Raw genomic sequence first — 4595 nt, forward strand, 5'->3', positions numbered from 1 at the left:
AATACATGAGTGGGTTCTCGTGGGCTACAATAACATCTCTCATGATGGTGTCATGCCGAGATAAGAAAAAGGGCTGTGTCACCAACAACACAGATGGACATGAAGGTGATCCATCGGGGCTACTAGGTGAGGCCCGAAAAAGCATCTCCAGTGATGAAAAAGACACCAGTGTGAAGATGTGTGGGAATAGTTCGAAGGAACAGTTTTTTGAAATGTGATGGGGGTGGGGGATGGTGAGGAAGTGATATTTGTAAATTAATGTATTACGTTACATAGTAAGAAATCTATTTCTTTCTTTATTTTTTATTTTTTACTTTTTTTTTGAAACCGAGTCTCACTCTGTTACCCAGGCTGGAGTGCAGTGGCGTAATCTTGGCTCACTGCAACCTTCGCCTCCTAGATTCAAGCAATTCTCATGCCTCCACCTCCTGAGTAGCTGGGATTATAGGCGTGTGCCACCATGCCTGGCTAATTTTTGTGTTTTTAGTAGAGATGGGGTTTCACCATGTTGGCCGGGCTGGTCTTGAACTCCTGGGCTCAAGCAATCCACTCTCTTTGGCCTTCCAAAATGCTAGGATTACAGGTGTCAGTCACTGTGCCCGGCCACATAGTAAGAAATTTAAATATATAGTTTCCACAACTAATTAATAGATTAAATATTGCAAGTCATTTGATTATTTCATCTTCTCAGCCTCATAAACTGGGACATTTAAGTTGTTTTAAAAATTGTAATTTCTTTAGGAAAATTGGTTGAGGCCTAATTGGCATCATGTACTTAATTTTTAAAGTCTAGGCAGGGCTGGGCATGTAGTGGGTAATAGTGAAGAGAATGAATGAATGAATGAATGAGTGAGTGAATGAATGGAAAATTTGACCACTCCCTGTAAGACACATCACCTCAAAGAGACTCAACTCCTAGCCATAGAGGAGATTCACTTTCATTTGGAATTAACTTAATCTTTGCAATGTGGGTCTTGCCTTTCCCAGAATTTAGCACCCTAAGTAGGCAAGAGGAAGCCAACTGGTCCCTCAGCCACAAGGCACTTGAACCTCAACTCCTCCGGAGCAAAACAATCCAAGCTAGACGAACTCTGCCCCCATCAAAGGCACTTGGGGTTGCGCACATACAAGGGTTTGGGGTGGGATTCTTGAAATCCTTTCTTTTTGGGAGAAACAAGTGCAACTCAAGACAGGGACTGTCCTTTCAGATTCCCTTGATGACTTAGCATCGAGGCCTCAAAGGATAATGGAGCAAAGCAAGAGATAGAAAGGGAGGGAGAAGGTGAAGGCTTTCACAGGAAGGCAACTGATAAGAATCCAAGCTACCACTATGCACAGAGGCCTCACCTGTGCCAGGCACTGTGCCCAAAGCTTTACCTGCACCATCTGGCCAAGACCATTAGCCTCATCCAATGGCAGAGCCAAGCCGTTGGGCAACACAGATCAAGGCCACACAGCCTGTCCAGGGAGGAGCAGGGACTGCATCAGATCTACCTGATTGCAAAGTGCGGGCTTTTAACAATAGTGTTCAAACTGCTTCTAAATGTTTGAACTGGCAACTGCAACAGCAATAGCAAAATCAGTCAAACTAGCTAATCGTAGACTTACTGTAAGTCAGGCACTGTTCTAAAATGCTTTACACACACTGGAAACACTATCATTATCCTCACTGTATAGATCAGGAAACTGAGGCACAAAGAAGCTAGGTTGCCCAATTCAGCCAGGAGCTAGGAACTTTCTTAGGACTGTCCCACGTTTAGTACTGAAAGTTAAGACCCTTCAGTCTCAGGCTAACTAGGAGAGTTGGTCACCCAAGCCAGGAATAGGCCGCAGTTAGTGTGGCACCAAAGGACATACTCTTACCCAGCTCCTGACCCTGTTCCAGGAAGTGGCTTGGTGTAACTGTGATGTGCATGAGGTTTGAAGTCAGGACAAGTGCCAGGCTAGAGTCCAGACTTTGCTTTGTATTAGTTAGAGAGCCTCTAAAGCGTAGTTTTCCTTATCTGTAAAAATGGGAATAGTAGAATCTGTTCCATTGTGTTATTTGAAAGGCTCTCAGCAAGGTCATCCCTGCTGGGCCCAGGGCTGGACACAGGGTGGATGCCCAGCAATGATTAGATTGCACGGTCATCCCCATCACGGTAAGAAAGATAATCACATGTTACTCTGGATGAAACAGTGTCAGCACAGGCAGGCAGATGTGTTGAGAAAGGATTAATCCAAGGAGCTGCTCAGGCAAAGGGAAGGGGAGCTGGTGTGACCTTTATGTCATACCAGATGCTGCCATCTCTCGTTCCAGATGCCAGGTATCCTGGAAGGGCAGGCCCAGTTGCCTTGGAAAGGAGGCATCTGTGTTTCCCACTGGATCCTGTCTCTGAGGCTCCAGCATCATCAGCCTTAACTCCAGAGTCCAAGGACAGCTCCCCTGGCTTCCTCCCTCTTCCCTCTGCTGTTTGTGGTCCTTGTGGTGTTCTAGGGACCAGTGATTCTGTTCTTATCCATCACATATTCTCTTTCCAAACACTGGGAATCAGGATGTTCAGCCCATCAAACCCCTGATTGTCCCACCGTCTCCCGGAATTGCAGGATGGAGAACCCTGCCCAGCCTCAACATTCCATTGCTAACTCAACCAGCACCTACAACAAATTCTGCATTTCTTCACCTCCCATGTTATTCTGATTCCAGCTCTGTTGAAAGCCATCATTCAGTCATTCAACAAATGCTTAGGGAGGCACAATGAGTAAGTGTGCGCTCCCAAGCCAGGTTGCTCAAGGTCATGATGGCAGCTTCACTACTTACCAGCAGCCAGATCTGGGAGTCAAGTTCATTAGCTCTCTGTACCTCAGCGGCCACATCTGAAAATGGGCTCAAAAATAATACTCATCAGATCATGTTGCACAAATCCTTGGAACAATCCCAGGTGAGTAGTAAGTGCTCAATAAATGACACTTATCATTACTAGTTGTATTATAAATATTAATGATAATATGTCTTGCACTTTCTGGAAGCAACCCTTTCATTATATCCTTGTTTCTGGGCCATGATTAATGGAAACACTCCCTAGAGAGAAAATATTACAAGGAGATGAGTATTAAGATTGAAAATCCAGAGGTGGTATAAACACAACTTCCCCTTGCTGTCACTGTCCACCCTGCCCAGGACTAGCTACAAGAGCATGTGACCGGTGCATTGGCACAGGGCCCTGCACTAGGAAGGCCCCATGCTTGAGGCTCATATCTTATGGTTCATGCTGAATTGAGTGGTCTGTGTAAATCAAGTCCAATAGACGAGCGAGCAAACATGGTGCTTTGGATCCTGGGCTCATGAACTATCCCACCTCCCGCCACCTCATCCTTTTCCTGGGGTGGCTTCTTGGCCATCCTCTCCTCTGATTTCACCTGCACGTTTTCCTCCCTGCCCTGCTCAGCAGTCACTTTACCTTCCACTCACAGTGGAGCCTGAGTATGAAGAGAGTTAGGGTAGGAGCATGCAGCTTGCTGCATGCCCAACTGGGTCATGGTGACTGCCATCTCACTCTGAGCTGGCAGTACCACCCTCTGCCCAGCTGGAGACTGGCCAGAGGCTGCAATTCAATAGGGACAAGCCTCTCGTTTACGCTGATTCAGGTATCTAGCGCATGCGGTACAGAAGTTGCAGTACCCTTGAGGGTTGTCCATCCATCATGAGTTGGGGCAATGGGAAGCAAGGTTGGCAGGAGGGAAGAGAGGATGGCAGAAGGACCTAGCAGCCATCAGACCTGAATGAGCTTGTGCATACCCTGCATGGCAGGGTAGGGTCCCTGGGTGACTGGGAGAGTCTGTACCCACCTATGAATGCCGTGCCTAAGAAGCATGCCCTTGAACTGGCTCTGTCCCTAGTGTGACCCTCTGTTCCCCCTTCCAACCTTCCCAAGTCTGGCTTATGTTGATCTCTTCCGGCCAGCTTCAGGCACCCTCCTGGAAGAAGCTACGGTGCACAAATTGGGCAATTTTGGTGATTCTGCATCAGAGTGAAATGCCAGGTGCTCTGGTATCTGCATTTAAAACTGGCTTTGTAGAATCAAAATATGAATTCTAAAAAACTTATTCTAATCATGTAACATTTTTTTCTTTAGATAGAATGCATTTTCCTAGAATACCAGGATGAGTCCAAAGAAAGGAAGGAAACTGCTTTATATTTTTGTAACTCGAACGGCCCTTTTCCCTGCTTTTTGAGCAGGGACTCTGCATTTTCATTTTGCACTGAGTACCACAAATTATGTAGCCAGTCCTGCGTCCGCTGTACTGAGGAATTTTGAGGTGCAATTTTGCTAGCAGAATTTATACCTCTCCTCTCAGTGTTAACAAATATTCCCTTTCCTGTAGAAGCAAAATGAGGAAAGAAAATGAAAAATGAGAGAAAGCAATGAGAAAGGAAGAAAACCTCATCCTGCCACCAACATCATCCCACTGCATCCAGGGCTGGAAAACAGACTGTAACACTTGGGCAAGTCAAATTACCTCTCGGGGGCTCAGTTTCCTCATCTGTAAAATGGGCACATAGTCTTTCTCATACACTCTTCAAAGGATTTAGTGAGATAGTGCTGAACTGGATG

The sequence above is a fragment of the Chlorocebus sabaeus genome, chromosome 11, assembly GCF_047675955.1.
Source record: "Chlorocebus sabaeus isolate Y175 chromosome 11, mChlSab1.0.hap1, whole genome shotgun sequence".
Taxonomy (NCBI): Eukaryota; Metazoa; Chordata; class Mammalia; order Primates; family Cercopithecidae; genus Chlorocebus; species Chlorocebus sabaeus.